Genomic DNA, 19,824 nt, shown 5'->3' with positions numbered 1-19,824 from the left:
CCCAATAGAATGAAACTCTACAGGTACATAGATGGCATGCAGGTGTGACAGATGGATCGGACTAGGTGTAAACAGCTCCCCACTGTCACTGGCAGCAAAGCATGCTGACTCGAATTTCCTTCTCTGTGTGTAGAAGCCTATGGATAGATTTCTTCTCACCCGATGTCTCCTCAGGCTGCAGAATACCTACCTTCAGGGCCTAAGTATTCTGTCGGTCCTGTTAATCTCAAGCCTTTCTGGATGAGAGCTTATTGCTCACATCCAGGACCTCTTGGAATAAATGGCTCTGGAACAGCAGGGACTGATGTTTAACAGGGCATGCTTAGAAGCGCTTGATTGGGCACTGAGTCTGAGGACCCTCTCGGACTGCAAATTGCTCACTGGCTGTATCCATTCTTAGGTCAGGCCTGGTTCTAAGAGCCTGGGCCACCTGAGTTCCCCGTCCTTGATAGAGTTATCTGGGAGAGAGGCAGCTTGGAAACACTCTGAAGACAGGTCTGCAGATAGCCAGTGGCCTGAGAATGAGGGAGGAGGATCCTCTGGGATTCAGACTTGAGCACTGAAGCACTAAGTCTATGCTGTCGGGGCAGACAGCATCTTCATTCATTAGCGCCTGAGTCCTGCCCAGGCAGAGCAATAGAGATTCCAGGCTTTGAAAACAAGATAGCAGGCCCCAGATGGAGTCACTTATGCTAAGCTTTACATCACCAAACTGAAACTTAATTAGTTTCGGCTCTCCCAGAAATGGAATCTTTCAGAAGTCATCTGACAGCACCAGTTAGGTAATCTGCCTGATAGACCCCTATCATCCCCTAGAGGAAAATGACCTCACAGTAACCAGTCTGCTTTGGCCTACCATAACTTCCTTATTCCTACTCACTTCTGCCTATAAAAGCCTTTTATTTTGCACAGCTCCTCAGAGCGCCTTTCTGTCTGCTAGATGGGATGGTGTCCTATTCATGAATCATTGAATAAAGCCAATAAAATCTTTAAAATTTACTCAGCTAAATTTTGTTTTTTAACAAAGGAAACCTGGGATGATGTTGTTAAATAAGCGTCCTCATTGCAGAGGTGCATCATAATCTTTGCGTAGAAGATTTGCAACCCCGAACATCTATAAGCCATTTTTTTTTAATTGATGAAGTAGGTACATTTTGGTTATCTAGAAGTTTCACTGTGGATTAGTGGATTTTTCCTTAATACCGAGAACTGAGGTGTTAGAGTTTATTCTATTCACTAAACCTCAACTTCTCAGCTGAGATGGTGTTGGATGGGGACAACAGCCAGCCTGTCCACAGTGCGAAGACTGGAGTGGCCCCTATAGCTGTGGTTATTACGAAGATGGTGAGTAATTTTTTGGTTGATGTATCTGTCTGTCTTTGCATGGAGTGACAACCAATTTGGCAGTGGCTTAGCTTCTGGAAGCCCAAGCTGCAGGAAGCAGGTATTTCCCTTTTGCAAGATTGCTGGACAGAAAAGCAGTCAGCAGCTGCTGGAGATTATCTTCTCATTCTACTACCCATCTTTATTCTGGATGTTTGATGTCTCATCCTTACAACGTTCTTAAGAATTTCTCATTCCTTCCACTTAACGGAATTTGCAAATCTGGGTGCATGCTGTGAGCTGGTGCCACTTTGTGCAGAGTGGCTGGCTATGTGAGAAATCATGCTTGCCCTTCTACAGACTTGGGAGTGGAGAACTCCTTAGTTGTTCCTTAACCTGTCACCTTCTCTCTCTTCCTCCCTTTGTGAAGAACTCTGTACTGGGGACCTCGTATATATCAGTCAATGTTGTAGGCCTTGAGGATATAGCAGTGAATAACCAAAGTGCCTTTGACGTATACTTTGTGTTCCAGTGGGGGAAATAAATGTGTAATAATTTCAGATGGTAGTGATGTTATGAAGAACAAAGCAGGTATTTTTTTCTTTTTTTAAGATTTTATTTGTCTGTTTGTCAGAGAGAGAGATCGAGAGAGAGAGAGAGAGCACACAAGCAGGGGGAGCGGTAAGCAGAGGCAGAAGGAGAAGCAGACTCCCCACTGAGCAAGGAGCCAGATGTAGGACTCGATCCCAGGACCCTGGGATCATGTCCTGAGCTGAAGGCAGTTGCTTAACCGACTGAGCCACCCAGGCATCCCCAGCAGGTATTTTTTAATATGTGGGTAGCATTTTGAAGTGTTAGTGTTAGAAAGGCCCTTCCACTAATGAGTCTGATTGGCTCAAAGGACAGATGTGTTCTTACTCTTTCTGGAGCATTTTCCATTACTCAAGGGACATGTGCAGAGACGCATACCTTTTGTAGGGCAGAACTGAGCCATTTAGGGCTCTGAAAGGTTTTACTCTATTATTCCTGGCAACATTAGTTTTTGTCTGCAAATACAGCTCGTGGCTACTCTGGGTTTTATGGGTGCCCCTGGCAGTCTCCCTCAGCAGCCTCCCTGGCCCCAGTCATTTAACCCTTGGGAAAGGCTGAAAATGCAGCCCTTTTAGTCATCAGTCGGATTGGTATAGCTGTAGCTCTGGGATGGTCTTCCCCACACGAACGCTGACACACCATTATTCTAGGCTTTGTAGATAAAGGTTGATGAGTTTGATTAAAATTTAATGAATTTGGGGGCACCTGGGTGGCTCAGTCAGTTAAGTGTCTGACTCTTGATTTCAGCTCCGGTCATGATCTTGGGGTTGTGAGGTTGAGCCCCACCCGGTTGGGTTCCGCACTGGGTGTAGAGCCTGCTTAAGATTCTCTTTCCCTCCCTCTGCCCTTCCCCACTACTCCTGCATGCGCACTCACTCTCTCTCTCTCAAAAAACAAAAAACAAAAAACAAAACAAAAACATTAAAATTCAATGAGTTTTAAAAAGACATTTAGCTTTTACCAGATTCAAGGCAAGGAGCATTCAAGATAAAGATGAATAATGCAGTCCTCACTTTGAATGAGCTCAAAATCAAATCAGATTATGGAAAGTTCCCTCTTAACATAAGTACAAATGGGCAACAAATGGTGTGAGAGAGGTATAAGTAACATCCTGTGGGATCTTTATTTGTAGAACATAAAGCTGGTGGGAAGGATAGTCTGTTACCTGGGGCTGTTCTAACAAACTACCAGGAACTAGGTGGTTTGAAACAACAGAAATTTATTCTCTCACTTCTGGAGGCTGGAAGGCTGAAATGAAAGTGTTGGCAGGCCTGCATTCCTTTCAGAGTCTCTAGGGGAGAATCCATGCCTCGCCTCTTCCCGGCTTATGGTGACTATTGGCATTCCTTGGCTTTTGGCCACATCTCTGTCTATGCTATCTTCACATTGCCTCTCCTCTGTGTGTCCAGTTTTTCTCTGCCTCCCTCTTATAAGGATACAAGTGATTGAATTTAGGGACCAACTGAATAATCCGGATACGCCTCCTTTCAGGACCCTTAATTCAAACACATTGCCATATGAGGGAATATTTACTCTTTTGCCATGTAAGGTAATATTCACAGATTCCTACGTCAACTTATTTTGAGGGAGGAGCCGATTTTTACTCCTGTCTGCCACAGATGAGAATCAGGAAAGATCTTCCTTGAGTCTTGCTGGCTTCTAAGATGGGACTTGAAGGATACTCAGGGAGGAGAAAAGGCAAGGGGCAAAGGGGGAGAAGAAGGGAGGGTGGGATGTAAGCGGGGCTAACGGGTAGTTAGTTGTACTTGGAGCATGTAGTGTGTGCAGGGTGTGAAGGGCCTGGAATGGAGGTAGTTTGTCTTTAATTCACTAGGCAAAAATGAGTGCAGAATGGGTGTGATCAGAGCTGTACTTTATGAAGATTAATCTGGGAGTGTGTGCAGAATAAATTAGAGAAGGGAGGAATTGGTGGAGAACCAATTGGGAGGCCAGTGTAGTAGAGAAAGGTTGACATGCAGACGTCAACAAGGGTACCAGCAGTGGGAATGGGAGTAAGGAAAGACCCTGTAGTAAGAGGATCGCACAGTTTGAGAACTGATGAAGGGTTCGTGTGTGTGTGTGTGTGTGTGTGTGTGTGTGTTAACAATTGAACTAAGTAAATTTTAAAAGGATCTAATTGGCTTTTATTAAATGATCCATGAATTGGGCAGCATCCCATCTAGCAAGGAGAGAGGAGCTCTGAGGAGTTGTACAGAATGGAAGGTTTTTTGGGGGGCAGAGGGTGCAAGAAAGTTACTAGCAAAAGGCTTGTTCCAGGCTAGGGGAGAGAACCTGGCGGTCTTCTCATGCAGATTACCTTATCTTCCTTGGGGGGATAGAGAGGGTCCATGTGGCAGCCCTGCCAGCACTGATCAAAAATTCCTGACCAGCCAGTTAAGACTACATCTCTGGGGGGAGGTTGAAACTGCAATTAGATTTGGTGTTAAGCTTCGCTTTGGGAAGTTGGTGTAAGTGATGCCATTTGGGGCCTGTGGTTTTCAACAGGGGGTTGGAGACAGTGGTGAAGATCAGTATTCCCCATGGAGTGCGCCTCAGGTAAATTAAGGTCTTGAAGGAAAGCAGAAGGAAGAGCTTGTGTGCGTTGGAAAGGAGGTGATAAATTTGGACCTATCGAGTTTGAGGTGCTGGTTGGACACTGAAGTGTCTTATTGGCAGGTTGAAATGTAGTGCTGTAGCTTGGGAGAGAGGACATAGCTAGTGTTATGGAGGATGAGTCCATAGAAGAGACGCTGATGGATGGCAGTGGATCACTCACTGAGGATCTGTGTACAAACACAACCCGCATTTAGGAAGTGTGGAGAAGAAGAACAGAAAAGATGTGACTGGAAAGGAAAAAAACTAAGACTGTTTTAGTTATAAACACAGGAAGCTGCTCAAATTTTATGAAAAAGGAATTTAGTGGCTCATGTAACTTAAAGACCAAGGGAATTCCAGCTTCAGGCCTAATTTAATCTAGAGGCTCAAAAAAAAAATCTAGGGGCTCGAATGTCACCAAGCCTTGGTCACTCGCTTTCACATTGCTTTTGTTTTCAGGCTTCACATAGTTTTAAGATTTTCCAGCAGGTGAAAGTCCCATGGACAAGATCATGCCTTCTTCCTGGGGGCTCCAGAAGTACAGAGAATTGCTGTGATAAGTTTGTGTGTCCAGTGGAAACATACAAACCATGACCCAAATGTATTTATCAATATTATCAAAACATATTGGTTCTTGAATGCTATCTCATTCTGTCAGTAGACTAATGGCTTAAGGCATGTAGAGTTGTAAGTAATGGGGATTTTAGAATTTCTGGTAGGTCTGGATTGTTATGTTGTCCAAACCAGTGTTCTCTTTGTATTGAGCCAACAATGATTAGATTTCCTATTGGTTTTCCCTCTCTGGGGCCAATTATTGGGTATCTCTGGTCAGTTTTTCCAAATTATCATTTGGGAGAACATCCTTTTGGAACATGACAGAAGTTAGGCTGTTGGTTTCCTTGAGAATGGTGTTTTTGGCAGAAATTTCAGCAAGGTGTTCAATTTGGCCTCCAGGGAGTTGAGTCTGGGATGCCTAGAAACCTTAATAGTAGCCAGAGCAGCCAACGAAAGTATATCATCTAATACATTTTGGACATAGGAGCCATATTTAATTTTGTCCCCATTGGAGATAGGGACACCTGGTTGTTTCCGTAACATTCCAAATCATGAGTTACCCCAAAGGCATAGCAGCTATCAGTATAAATATTTACTGTTTCACCCTGGGCTAAGCTCAAGTAAGGGTTTATAAAACTCTGTCTTTTGGGCGGAAAGAGCTAAAGGTAAAGGTGCTGCCTCAGTGACTTCAAAAGGAGTCACGCTAGCATACCCAGCATGATATTTACCATTTCATCCTATAAATAAGAATAGTCAGCAAACCATGAAAAATTTGCATTGGTTATAGGAGTTTCCTGTAAATTTCATTGGGAGCCAAAAGGTAATCTGTCAGCATTAAGCAGTCATGAGGAGTTTTGTCTGGATGCAGAAGTAGTCCTTGTTTCCAGATCAGATGCCCTAAGTATGGAACCTGAGTTTGAGCAAACTGTGGGGGGGGGGGGATATTATGTATATATGATCTATATAAATATATATTTTTATATATGGGGAGAGAGGGAGACTTTAAGTCCCTTTAAGGCCAAAAGTGTTTTTTATTTTTTAAAGATTTTTAAGTAATCTCTACACCCAGTATAGGGCTCCAACTCACAGCCCCGAAATCAAGAGTCATATGCTCTACCCACTGAGCCAGTCAGGTGCCCCTTAAGGCCAAAGTTTTAACAGGTGAATGCTGTCTCCTGTGAAGAGGTTTGAGAAAGGGAGCAGAGAAGCAGATCATATACATATTGTAACCAACTAGAGCCTGCAGAAAACTATATCCTCCAAATCAGCTTTTAAGGTTTATAAAGAGTTAAGAAGGACGGCCTGTGTAACCTGGGGCATTACTGTCCTGGTTTATTATTGTTCTTCCCAAGTGAAAGCAAGAAGACCCTGACTGTCCTTATGAACTGGAGTAGTGAAAGTGCGCTATATACAACAATTATAGTGAAGCAAGATTTGCTTTCAGTGGGGACAGACGTCAGTGTATGGGGACAACACGGCGCCCAGGGATAATGTTATTTATTGCTCCGAGGTCCTGGACTAACCTCCATCCTTGGCCACTGGGTCTTCTCACAGGTAAAATAGGGCTCCCAGGGACTAGTGCAGGGGATGATAAGGCCCTGAGTCCTGTGGTCTCTTATTATGGGCTTGATGCCTTAAAGGGCTTCTTTATTTGGGGACATGTTGTGAGGGATCTGTTTGAATCTTGATGGGAGGCGTGCTGTGAATTCTACCAATATCAGTTGAGGAATCTGCCCATAAAGAGGGCGGTAGCTGACTTGATGGGGACAAATGAGCAGTGTCCCCAGACTCCCCTATCGTGCCATGAGAGATGGAACAAATAAAAGATGTTGAAGGGTCATTTAATCCACCTGGTTGGCAATTTTGATTCTAGAATTATTTCCATCTTTTGGGAGACATTCTGGCACGATACTTTTCTAAGAAATCTTGGCCGTTATGAATGGGACAGAGTGGACAGAGTGGACAGAGAGAGACACAGCAAGAGAGGGAACACCAGCAGGGGGAGTGGGAGAGGGAGAAGCATTGTGATGACTGGGATCCCATATCTTAGAGGTTTTTCTCTAGAGCAAGGAGAAAAATTCCTAAAAGCACAGTTTCAACAGGAAGAGACTGGTTCCAGAAGGAATCAGGCCGAAGGCCAGAACAGTTCCAATGGGAAGTCTGACTCTGAAAAGTAGTCAGACTGAAGCCCAAACGAGTACTCTCATAAGAAACAAGGCCTTAAGATAGATTTCAAATAAAGCCTGGAGAGCTTGGACACAAAGTGGAGCTTGACATCCAGGAAAAAACTTACCTTCGCACTCCAGGGTTAGCGAGAAAGCAGTGAGCCCATTTGGCTCTGTGGGTACCAGCACCTGTTTGCCCACCAGGCTTGGTGTTTTGGGGGATCTTTCCTGGATCCCACTTCTTATCACAAGTAATGTTAACATTAAAAGTAAAAGTCATTTTACTGGCAAAAATGGTTTTGCTTGGGAATAACAGAGAGTTGCAATCTGAGACAAGAAAGCTACTGGCCAAACCATAGGCAGTTCACAGAACAAAGAAGAATGGTCTTTTATAGAGGAGAATGGGGGAAGGTGGCAAGGCTGTTACAAACAAAAAGTCCATGGGAGTAAACTGGGAGTTTGAAGTATAGTGAGTGGCTTTTCATTGACTGAGTTGGGACTGTCTCTTGGCTTGGCTGTTGCTGGGGAAGAAAAAGAACCTTTCTTCCTCCTGCTGAGATAGTAAAGTAGTTGTGACTTGACCTACTGACTTGAAAGGTAGTCTCTTCCTGTTGGGTCTGCACTTGACTTCCCCTGCTGGCCTCCTGACTTCATTGTGAACAAGGTGTCCTTTCATTAATTTTCACAAACTGATGCACATTTTAGAAAGATCATTGGCTGTGAGGAGAGGGAGGGTGGAAGGAGCAATTAGGAATCCATTGTAGATGAGAGATGATGGGGCTGGGATGAGCCTAATCACTGCTGAGATAAAAAGGATAGATTTGAGATATATTTTGGCTGCGGAATCAACAGACTTGGATTTGCAAATAATGTGCACATTTAGTTGCAAATAATCATGAAATTCATTGGCTTAAACCATTCTCTGTCCTCGCTTCTCTGTGCCTTTCAGGTGTTGGTCATCCTCAGGCTCTCATGGAGGTGCAAGCCAGTGCCGGTAGCACCTGATTTCCTTTTCCCTCAGGCTAGTGAGGAAGAGAGAGCTCAAGTGTCTCTCCCCGTGGCCGTCTTACCAGATTCTAGAGCTGTATTTCGATTGTACCATCTTAGGCCAAGTGCCTACTCTAAAACAGTCATGGCTTCAGCTGGGTATAAAAATGCCTCTTCAGGAACCTGTCACTGTGAAAAAGGGGATGGAGTTAAAATAATCAGTTTGCATAGGCTACTCTGTGTGCCATCTAGGAATGGATTTTTGGACGGAGCCACCTGCAGTGTCCTGTACCTGGGGGAAGATGAGGAGAGAGGAATTAAGCATCACTCCCAAGTTTCTGGCTTATACAGGATACAGATTGTAGCGTCAAACTTGTCAGCAGGATGAGGCCTCAGGATCACCAGTTTCGTGGGCAGCATGTGTAGTTCTATTTAGATTGTTATGTTTGAGATGCCTATGAGAACTTTCTGGCAGAGATGTCATTAAACAGTAGCTGCGTCTGGCACTGGAGGAGAGATTGAGGTTGGTGGAATTGGTAATTAAAACCAAGGGGTTGGATGATAATACTTAGGGAGAGAGTGTAGGGGGTCTAGAATCTGACCGGAACTGGCCCAACATTTAGAGGTCATGGAGAGGGAAAATAGCACAGAGACTGAGACAGAATAGTCAGTCAGGAAGAATGAGAACCTAGAAAGTATGTATCGTGGAAGCTAAGAGAGGAATGTTTCAAGGAGGAAATGGTCAACCAGATCTAATATTGCCAAGAGGTACAAGATGAAGACTGGAAAGTCCATCCAGTTAGCACTGAGGCTGTTTTATTTACCTCATGGGTTAGAAATTTCACATTTGTTTTAGTTCCCAGAGCCTGAGGCATCACACTGAGGCCATGTTGGTCTTTCTGTGCTGAGGTAGTGGGTATCTCAAAGTCACATGCAGTTCAACAGACCAGGCAGCTGCCCTCTCCCCCCACTTTTTTTCACCTCCTAACCTTTTTATTAAAGGAACTTTTCAAGCACAAAAGAGAATAGTTTAATCAATTTCCTCACACCCATTGTGTGGTAAGGGCACGATAAACACTCTTTCCTTTTAATTACTGATTTGCAAAAGATAATCTGGTGTCCTAGCAACCTTCAAAGATGGGCAGTGATCATCATGAACTCACAGATTTTTATATACTTGAGTTTAAATCACATTTAGGGGCGCCTGGGTGGCACAGCGGTTAAGTGTCTGCCTTCACGCTCAGGGCGTGATCCCAGCGTTATGGGATCGAGCCCCACATCAGGCTCCTCTGCTATGAGCCTGCTTCTTCCTCTCCCACTCCCCCTGCTTGTGTTCCCTCTCTCGCTGGCTGTCTCTGTCACATAAATAAATAAAAATCTTAAAAAAAAAAATCACATTTAGTCTTTATTTTAACACTCAAATTATTCCATCTTTGGTGATCAGAAGTCTTTTATTTCTTAAATGGCTTTCTCGTTTTCCTATTTCATCTTTTCCCAGGCATCCTTAATGATTTATCAAAAAAGCCATTTTACATTGTTGCTTTCATAATTTTATCTATAGCCAATACAACAATTTTGGGATTGAGAACACCGTTAGATTTTTTTCCCAATGGAGAAATATTGGAATCTATTTGATTGGCACATATTTCCATGACTATTTGTTATGAATCAGGAATACCAAAAAAATGACAATATTCTAATACTATAAAACAGCTCAGGGTGTTTGCCCACTTACAGGGGCAGGGAAGGTTGGGGCACAAGACACTGGGGACATCAGCTCTCATGTCCACTTACCTTGTCACCTTTGTAGTAAGCACTCTTGGAGATGGGGGACACTGAAGCAGGTACTGGATGGCAATTTATGATTTAGGGGCTCCTCGGATACGGAACTCAGCAGCTGGTCCTGGTTCCACTTTCTGGCAGAGATCTAAGGAGCACACTTGAGCCCACTTTTGGGATTGCAAATGTATCTTTCTTTCTCATCTTACTAGATTTGGGGGTAATATTTGATAAATTCTCTCTGAAAGAGTCTTTTTCTAATAAAGAAGAAATTTAAAAAAAAATTGCTTTCTCCCTCAAGAAGGCTGAAGACTCGTTTTTCCTTAAATGTTAAATAAAGATCCGTGACTAGGGAACTGAAAGTAAGAGGACCTATCAGACTCCAGCAGGGCTTCTAGTATTTTGTGCTCTGACTCTATAAGACCATGGGAAAACAAGTGATCTCGTCAGGACAGAACCTTGAGCAGAGCCTCCTGGGAGACAGAGGCCATTTTTCCACCTTTGGTCGTCTCTGACCTGAATGAAATAACATCTTGTGATGATGGGTACTAGATTAGAGTTGTATGCTTGTTCTTTTAGTAAACAGGTGCATTTATTCCAGAGAGAGGTTTAGTGGGGAAGATGGGAGAGAGTGTTCGGAGAAAGAATTCTTGTTCATTCTCTGTCATCCAAACTCTTGGTTTAACATATGAGCTTGGCATTGTTGAGGAGGTTGGAACCCAGTTCTGTGGTGTGTGGATTTGAGAGCCTTGCATTCAGGCAGGCTTCCTCTTCTGTTACTGAACTGTTCTCAGAAACACCTCTGTTACAAATCCTGGGCTTTTTGAATCCCCCATAGCACTTAGGTTCCGTTTGGCCACAAATGACTGAAAACCCAGAATAACAGTGGCTTACCAAGATAGCAGTGCTCTTTCTCATGGAATAAGCAGTGTAGGCCCTTCTACTGTGTTTGACCTGCTGCACAGTTGTCCTCCATAGCTGTTTTGTCCTCATTGTCAACGCCTTCCATCTTGTTGCTTAGTCATTCGTAAGAGGTGGATTTCACCTCATAATCGGTTGCCGGAGCTCCAGCTAGCGAGTCTGCATTCTAGTCAGCATGAAGGAAGCATGGTAGGATTACACACAACATCTCTGCTAATCATTCATTGGCCAGAATTGGAAAACGTAGTCTTGGTTCTAAGCCCAGCTAAAAATCAGGGCTTCTGTGACAATGTCTAAGAAAGAAGAGAAGACGGACAGTGGGACCATGGGCTACAACCCTGTGATGCCTCTTGTAGTACTTGTTTTGTTTTGTTTTAAAGACTATGGACTCTGGGAAACAAACTGAGGGCTTCAGAGGGGAGGGGGGTGGGGGATTGGGATAGGCCCGGGATGGGTATTAAGGAGGGCACATATGGCATGGAGCACTGGGTGTTACATGCAAACAATGATTCATGGAACACTACATCAAAAACTAAGGACGTACTGTATGGTGACATAACATAACAAAAATTATTATTAAAAAAATAAAAAATAAAAAAATAAAGGTTTATTTGGGGCACTTGGGTGGCTCAGTTAAGCATCTGCCTTCAGCTCAGGTCTTGATCCCAGGGTTCTGGAATCAGCCTTAGGTCGGGCTCCCTGCTCATCAGGGGAGTCTGCTTCTCCCTTGCCCTCTGCCCCTCCCCTCACTGGTGCTCTTTCTCTCACTCACTCTCTCTCTTAAATAAATAAATAAAATCTTAAAAAAAATAAAGATTTACTTATTTGAGAGAGAGCACCTGGGCACTTGGGCACATGCACACTACTGGGGGGAGGGACAGAGAGAGAGAATCTTCAAGCAGATGCCCCGCTGAGCATGGAGCCCTACACGTGGCTCGGATCCCACAACCCTGAGATCACGACCCCAGCCAAAATCAAGAGTCAGACACTCAATTGACTGAGCCACCCAGCCGTCCCCCTCATATGTAGTACTTGTTAAGAGCACAGAAAATGAGTTGCTGAGTCACCCAGCTCTCTGCCAATTCAGCAAACCCTGGATCCTCTCTGAATGATTGGCTGTGGCACCTTAAGCAGATGTGGTAAGACCTACTTAACTTCTTCTCCGTTGTGGGCCCCATGCCCACAACAGCCCCATTGGGTGTACTGTGCTGAGGAAGTCAACAGCAGGAGACCATGCAGTGTGGTGTGTGCTCTTGAGAAATGTTAGGGGGGCCACTGGAGCACAGGGAGTTGGGAAAGGCTTGGAGAGAAAGAGATCTTTTTTTTTTTTTTTTTTAAAGATTTTATTCATTTGACAGAGAGACAGTGAGAGAGGGAACACAAGCAGGAGCAGAGGGAGAGGGAGAAGAAGCAGCCTTCCCGCTAAGCAGGGAGCCCGATATAGGGCTCGATCCCAGGCCCCTGGGATCATGACCTGAGCCGAAGGCAGATGCCTAACGACTGAGCCACCCAGGCACCCCGAGAAGGGGATCTCTTAGCCAAGATTCGAAGGGTAAATTAAAATTGACCAGTAAGAAGAGAGATGGGTGTCCGTAGAACTGATTTGCAAAGACTGTTCTAGGTAGGAACAAACAAAAGTCCTAAAGGTGAGAAAGGGCAGCCTGTCCTAGGAGCTGACTGTACTTCAGAGTGGCTGTGAGGAATGAAGCTGGATGGGTAAATAAGACCCTGATCTCAAAGTGGCTGGTACACCGTTTAAAGAAGTGTAGACCTATTCTGTAGTTGTCTATCCTTTAGATTACCAGTGGAAAATTGCCTCCGTTTAGCCTGGGGTGCTCCAGAAAGATTTCAGGACAGGGAGTGACATGATCAGATTTTCTTTCTGGAAAGGTCCCTCTTGGTGCAGTCTAAACAGTAGAGGGGAAGTAGGAGTGGACTTGAGACTGGAGGTGAGGTGGCCAGTTGGGCTGCTGCAGGTTCCCGGAGCAGAGATGGTGTTGGCTTGAATTAAGGGAGTTCCAGAGGTGACAGGAAGGAGTGGATGGAGTGGAAAGCTTTTTTGGAGCTTTTAATAGACTGCGGGATAGATAGTTTTAGGGGCTGAGGGAGGAGGCACCAAGGATGATGGTCACATTTCTCACTTGAGAATTCAGGGGAAAGCACATAATTTGGTTTTGGACACATGGAGGATTTTAGGTGTCTGAGGGACGTCTTAGGGGAGACATCTAGCACATTTGGATGAAGGGGTCTGAAGCCCAAGGAGAGACAGGTGGAGGCATCAGAGTGCATGAGATTACTTGGGGAGAGTGGGTAGTAAAGAGCAAGAGCCTCACAAGAGAGCCTGCGGAATCCCCAAATTAAGAGGCAGGAAGAGGAAGCTGCCAAGGAGAAGGCTAGCTAAAGAAGGCCCGGCCATAGAGGCCTCTGGGAACGATGTGCTGCCTGGAAGCGAAGGAAGGGTGTGTCTTTTGCATTGCCTGTGTGGAGGGAGGAGCGGAGGACAGAGAATGCTGTGGATTTAGTGATTAGGCCATTGGTGAGGGGAGAGTGGTCCAGCAGAGTGGCTGGCCAGGCAGGTGGCTCGCTGTGGTTGAGGAATGATGCAGTCAGAGGGGGACGGGGTGTCCACAGCTCTTGCCAAAGATCACCTGTGAAGTAAGGAAGAAAGTGCATTGGGTGGATGAGCTGTCAAAAGCTTTTTATTGTTGAGCCTGCTTACCTGGTTATAAGTCAGGGCCTGTGATGAGGGGGAGGGGAGCACCCAAGAGGGAGGGAGAAAGATCAATGGTGTGAGGTCTTAGAGAAGGTGATAGCAAAGGGGATGGTGCACGCTTGGGCATGTATATCCCCGTGCAGCTGTCCTGAGAATGACTGTCCTTCTGAGGGAGCCCTGTCTGGGCCTGTGGCCATCAGTGGTATGTTCTCTGCAAAAGCGTCTGTAGCCCCCTTGTAATAGTGTTGTCTGGAGGTGAACTGGTTCATAGCCAGAGTCAGGTTTTTAAAAGCTGAGTCTCCCATGCATGCATCTTTTCATGTCCTTCCTCTGGAGCCCTTTGGTGTGGCGTGCAGTCCCCTGTGGAGGTACTCCAGGTAAAGCAGTCCATCTGGAGTAGCTGAACACATTTTCTGTAGGTCATATTGATATGATGCTTTTAGAGGACAGGGTATGGCTGTATTGGGGGATGATTGTGAACTTTCAGAGTAGGACTCCTTTCTTACTTGATCTTTTGTTTAGACAAGTGAACTTGTCAAATGGGATTAACATAAGAAAAAGCTAGAAATATTTGCTATTCCTAACACTACATACACACACACACACACCACTACTTCGCTAGTAAGAGGGACATGTAGGTCCCTGATACTCTTATTAAGAATAAACCTGTTTCTGGCAATTTCTCTCCTGGGGAGTGTGTCTGTAAGTGGGGGAGTGGATTTAAGAAGATGGCAAGCCCAATATTTAGCAGAAAGGTTAGGCTCAGCCTGATGACTTTCTTCCAGGATAAGGTTTGTGATTTGGATCTAAAGCTTCACAAAATATCGTTTGTGTGAATTATGGAGTCATGGAGTAAATGAAACTTACAAATTTGAATGCGTTGCCAGTGGAAAGGACAGAGTTGTTGGAAGGAGAACCAGCCAGTGCCCTGAGCACTACCTTTTAATGAAATTTCCCTGAAAATGAAAAAGAGAAGAAAGAGCCTAGTGGATGGTACCACCTATTTTCTTTCCCTAGTTTTTTGCCCCTCATGGGCAAATGTCAACAGAATATTCATGTTTTCTTTAGCAAGGTACAAAACTGAGTTGGCATCTGGTAAAGAAATGGGGGTGGGGTGGGGTGAGTAGCCTCTGCCCGGAGTCTGATGGATACAATGCCAAGGGCTCCTGTGTAGCCTGGCCAGCCACACTTTGTTTGGTGAAGCTCTGACCACCAACCATGTGTGGGTGTCACTGTGGAGTCTTGAGAAACAACAAGGTCAGAGGGTATACCCCAACACCAACTGATGACCAAAAGGGAGCCTCAAAAAGATGCTGCCTCTTAAGCTTTTGTAAGCCCAAGGCAGTCCTTCAGGAAACACTGGGAATTAGGAAGGAGCGGGAAGAGGTAGGGTTTTCTATCCAGAGAATAACAGTGAAAATGAGTTCCATGAGTGCGGGTCCCTCCCCAGGCCAGGAAAAGCCAGGCCTCAACCACAGGGAGCTTCCCTTCCCACCCTGCTGTTCCCCCAGCCCTCCTGCACTGCCTTCTCTTGCTTCCATTGAAGGAAGGCTTCTGTGCTGTGCTGTTTTGAGCCTCAGGTCAGGGCTGGGGTTGGCTTCTGGGCAGTCATGGGGATAGAGGGGCCCTGGAAGGCTGGTAGGGGAAGCCTTTCTGAGCAAGAGTTTCTCCAAAAACGTCAACATGTCTTAGCTGAGCCCTTGGTACCCAGGACATTCCCTCTGTTCATCATCAGTCAGATTTTCTGCTTTCCTTTCAGGGTCTAAGTGAACCAGGAGGGCCTAGGAGGGAGCTTTTTTCTTTCCTTTTGAAATTTCTTTTGTTTCCTGTTTACACCAGCAGCACAGCCCCTTGGGGAATGGCTAAGGGACTGTGGAGGATGGCTGTTGATTGAGATAGAATCTCAGAGATAGGCTATGCACCACTTAGCCTCTGATCTGGGCCTTTGGGTTGAAAAGGGAGGGCTGCCTGGGAGCTGGGCTGAGACCATTTAAAGCAGCAAAGCAGCTGTTCCCTGCTGCCCTCCCAGTAGGGAGGGGTCCGGAGTGGGACTGGACTAGTCTGGTCCCGCTGTGAGGGCCACTGGGGAGGCAGGGGCGTGGGTCCTGGCATGCGAGCTGGAAATCACAGTGGATTCTGTCATTCTCTCAATGCAGTCTGATGTTTTGGTCTGTGGTAGGCCAAGTAGAATTCTCATTAGCTCACTAGGGCAACAGGTCTTTGGGTGCCTGCTCTGTTCCAGGCATTGCTCAGCACAGTAGGAAACAAGGAGCCCATGGCCACTGAGACACCGCCAAGTCTGATGCGGATGTGATGAGCCACGTGCCCCAGCTTGCACGGACTTACTGAGTCATACACGTGTACTGGAAGGCCCATTATAAAGCATGCACAGGAAAGAAAATACAAAGGAGATAAATAGCAGTTAGTTGTAATATTTCTTCCTACACTTCAGTGGATGGTGTCGCACACACCCCGCTTCAGAGAGCACTAGCGTGTGCTGCTGCCTTTGTGTGTCAGGCCTCCCCGTTCCACAGTAGTTTTGGGAAGCGGATCATTTTTGAGTTGGGAGGCTGCCTGTTGGATGAATGGAAGGCATGAAAGAGGAAGCAGGTCAGGCCGATGCTGAGCTCACATAATTGGGGAGCACACGGGCCCCAGGAGGGCCTGATGGCCACCATTCTTCCTGCTCTGCCCTCCTTCGGAAGGGTGCCCAGGTTGCCCGGGGTGGGGGTTTAAGGTTCTTGTGCTGTCCTGTGTGCCAGGGTCAGGATATTGAGGGGTGGGGGTGGCGGTGTTGCTCTTCAGCCCCTTTATAATTTTCACAGACTTTCATTGGTGTGGCATTTGATCATTTCAACAGCCGTCCAAGATAAGGGATCCTTTCTGCACTGGGAGCACCAGAGATCCGAGGCCCACGGGGAGTGTAGTGAGCATCAGAGCTGGGCCCCGGGCCCTGCTCTCCCTGACTGGCCGCTGCCTCCTCCTGCAGCAGGTCATCCTCTACATCTGCCAGTCTTGCCTGGAGGAGCAAACCAGTGTACCTCTCAGCACCCCTGACTCTTGGTCTGGCATGTGTCACTTTTCTTCTGGGCAAGAACTTGGGCTCCAGGTCCCTGGCTCCTCGGCATCCCTGCCCACGAGGGAAGCTGTCACTAGCATTTGGCTTCTTTTACTCAGACGTAAGCAGCTGAAAAGGAAGTCCTAGCGTTTCAAACGAAAGGCCTTTTCCCATGGGGTGGAAAGGAGTCAGAATACCGTAAGCCTCCAAGTTCTCTTCACTTCCTGTTCCCTGGGCCTGTTCTCTTGTGACATCTACACCTAGGAGTTGGAGAGGGACTGGGGGTCAGGAGCCCAGCGAGCTGGCTGTCTTGCCTGCTCCCCGTCCATGTTTTCTGGGCTCTGCCCCTGCCTCTTGCACAGGGATTTGCCCTTCCTCCTTGTTGGGTCCTACTGCAGCTTGTGAGGGAGTGGCTGTCCAGGTAGGGTGGGTGCTGGTCTCCTCAGAGGGTGCCTCCAGGTAAGGGCTCTGGGATGTGTATTCAGTGACCTGGGGTTACTTGCTTAAGAGGCAGGTGAAACCTAGAAAGTTAATCTCTTTCAAGGCTTGTTCCTTTAGGGTGTTTACTTCATTTCTTAGTTGTTCATCTCAAGCTCTGACATCTTGGTAATAATAGTTATAGGTTTTGTTGTTGTTGTTCTTGTTTAAGATTTGAGAGAGAAAGAGAGGCAGAGGGAGAGGAAGAGGGAGAAAAGCTGACTCCCCATTGAGTGTGGAGCCCAACACAGGGTTCGATTCCAGGACCTCGAGATCATGACCTGAGCCGAAATCAAGAGTTGGCCGCTTATCTGACTGCGCCACCCAAGCACCCCTTAGCATCTACAACTCTAGATAGTTCTCTCTCTCTCGTGCTACTTTCTGCCTCAGGATACCTCTCTTCCCCTCATCCCTTCTAGCGAGGAAGGACAGGAGTCAGATAGGGTGATACTGCAGGACACAGTGCTGGGGTAACGCTCATAAAAGGATGTGGAAGGTCCAGAGAGACTCAGCACTGAGCTGGAGCTCTCTGCCCCTCCCCTGCAGGCGCTCTGCCTGGGCTCCTTCCTGCCCTTCCTCGCCTAGGGAAACCAGCAGCCTTTGTGAGTCTCCTTGACAACAGGATGGATAAGTTAAAAATAACCTTGTGCTGGGGCATGCTTGTGTGCGTGCGTGTGCGTGTGTGCACATGTGCTTGTGGCTGGGTACATGCCCTCTCCCCTGCTGGGCTCCAGCTCAGTCCCTGTGGCTTCCGGATGCTCCTGGTGAGCATCCGTGGGAGGCCTTGGCGGGGCCCAGGTGCTCACATGCTGAAGCTCCTGGGGTTAGGGGTCAGATCTAGATGACCCTGCAGCGTCGTTACTTCATACTGCTGATGGTTGCCGCTGGGCTGTGGGTGTTAATGTTGACATGAAGAATGGAATGCTTTTCCAAATGCCCTGGTCTTCATTCACTCTAACTGGAGAGCGATCATCCCAGAGGCACTGCTGTGTTTCACAACCTGTCAGGGTGCTGGAACAGGACATCTCTTCAGGGAAGGAGGACTGTTTCTGGGCCCGTTTTATAAGTGGAGGACTCTACAGTACAGAGGTACTTGCGTAACTTGTCCACAGCCCCCTGGCTGAGCTGTGGCAATATAAGGAGCAGTGACCCTGTCATCAGAAGCTAAGGCTCTTGCCTCACATCCTACTCCTGAGGTCATCTGAATAGGTCCTTTACCAGAGCCAGCTGCCTCTTATTAGCAGTCTTGCACTAGTCAAACTCTGTTTTGTGATGTTATCACAACCGTAAGTTAGAGAGAGCTATTTCCCTGAGGGCAGGGGCTGGGTAGCTCTTTACCACACCTGAAATTAATTCCTGGCTTCCTCTCTCCATCATTTTTCCATCCATTAGTAAGTATTTTGCTCTGTACCAGGCATGGGGAGGTTTTTATCAAGGGAATAAAAAGGTGTGGTCCTTCTTTTTCGGGAACACCAGAGAATTAGAAAAATCTCCCCGTCAGTCTGCATTGTGGCCAGTGCCCAGAGGGAGAGGGTCAGGAGAAGGAATGACTGGGAGAGGGGTGGGGTTAGAGAAGCCTGGGAGAACGTATGAGTGACACAGTGTACTTAGGGCTGGAATGTATGAGAGGCTCCCACAAATCCAAAGGCAGGCAGCAAACTCGGTAGAAGAATGGTCAGTGAGCTGGTAGACACTTGACAAAAGAAGATATCCAAACAACCAATAAACATGAAATGGTGCTCGATTTCATATACTGCTTAGGGAAATTCAAATTATTCAACTTAAAGAAATGTGACTGTGTTTTGTGTTCGCGCACATAGGTAACGAAATCTTTGACGGTGTGGTGAAACGTCTTTTTGCCATTTCTAGTTTACTTCATTCTGAATTTCTTACCGAAAAGTAAAATGGGGTCCCCGGCCTGAGCTCCACACTCCTGGGTTCAAGGCTGAGGCCCTGCACGCCCCCACTTCAGGTCTGCCCGCTCTGCGTGCGCTGGCCAATGGGGAGCCTGGGAGCCTGGGTGCCCCGCGGCTCCTTGCAGGCTAAGGTGCCACTCATCGGGAAGGTGGCGTCGCTCCGAGGCACAGTGGTCTGGAGCTACACCCAGATGAATGTGCTGCAGCAGCTTCTCTTGCCAGTAGTTCAGGCATCGAGAGAATGCCGGGGACAAAGACATCCTGAATTCTCCCCAGTGCCTCTGACCCAGGGGCGGGTTCGATCCCACCTTCGTCCTTTTTGAGAAGTGCAAGGTGAAGGGTGCTCAGGTGCACCTCCTTTTTACCTTCTTGCTCTGCCTGCCCCCAGTGACTATGCCACTGCGCTCATGACCGATCCCAAGTTCATCACCTGGTCTCCAGTTCGCCGCATGCCTGGAACTTGCTGGCGGGCCCAGACAGTGTGCCCGTGCGCAGTCTAGCCCCCGTGCAGTCTAGCCCCCGTTTTCCAGCCATCGACATCCGGCCTGACTTCGAAGCCCTGCTGTCCCAGGGGCCCAGCTGTGCTAGGGTGCCCCTCCTCTCTCTGCTGCCTGGCAGTCACAGCGCTGCCCTCTGCGGATTTCATCCATGAGGTGTTTCCTCGAAATCTACACGGAGGAGCGCCTGAGGTCCAGGAAAATCCCCTGAGATGGGCGCTTCTTGTCTACCCCAGCCCCACCCCTT

General features: G+C 47.0%; 1 protein-coding gene and 1 pseudogene across 2 annotated transcripts in view; both read left to right on the top strand.

Annotated features, from left to right (window-relative positions):
• CDS2 (CDP-diacylglycerol synthase 2) overlaps nucleotides 1–19,824 on the top strand; it is a 61,381-nt gene that overhangs the window by 18,632 nt on the left and 22,925 nt on the right. The gene's annotated exons all lie outside the window — the stretch shown is intronic.
• LOC121104640 lies at nucleotides 17,476–19,732 on the top strand (annotated as a pseudogene).

This window comes from Ursus maritimus, unplaced genomic scaffold (genome assembly GCF_017311325.1).
Source record: "Ursus maritimus isolate PB19 unplaced genomic scaffold, ASM1731132v1 scaffold_22, whole genome shotgun sequence".
Lineage (NCBI taxonomy): Eukaryota > Metazoa > Chordata > Mammalia > Carnivora > Ursidae > Ursus > Ursus maritimus.
This window is presented reverse-complemented; position numbering and strand designations above follow the sequence as displayed.